Below are 249 nucleotides of genomic sequence, written 5' to 3' on the forward strand. Positions count from 1 at the left end.
GGAGGAGAGGGCAGCGCACAGGGCCGGTTTCCCTCCTCAGGCCCTTCACTTCCTTTTACAGCGCCACCCCAGGTGTATGAGGGTAACCAACGCTCCTGAAGGGTTTTACAGACAAGCAAAGGAATGGAAAACAACAGTAAATAGTCCGCCTGAAATCAACCCTGTATATCCACCCCACCCTGGTCCTCCGCCCGCAGCCTTGCCCGGTTCTGCCCTGTGAGAGCCGCCCCTCGGTACTCAGCTGTGCCG

This window comes from Trichechus manatus, unplaced genomic scaffold, assembly GCF_000243295.1.
Source record: "Trichechus manatus latirostris isolate Lorelei unplaced genomic scaffold, TriManLat1.0 scaffold00021, whole genome shotgun sequence".
Taxonomy (NCBI): Eukaryota; Metazoa; Chordata; class Mammalia; order Sirenia; family Trichechidae; genus Trichechus; species Trichechus manatus.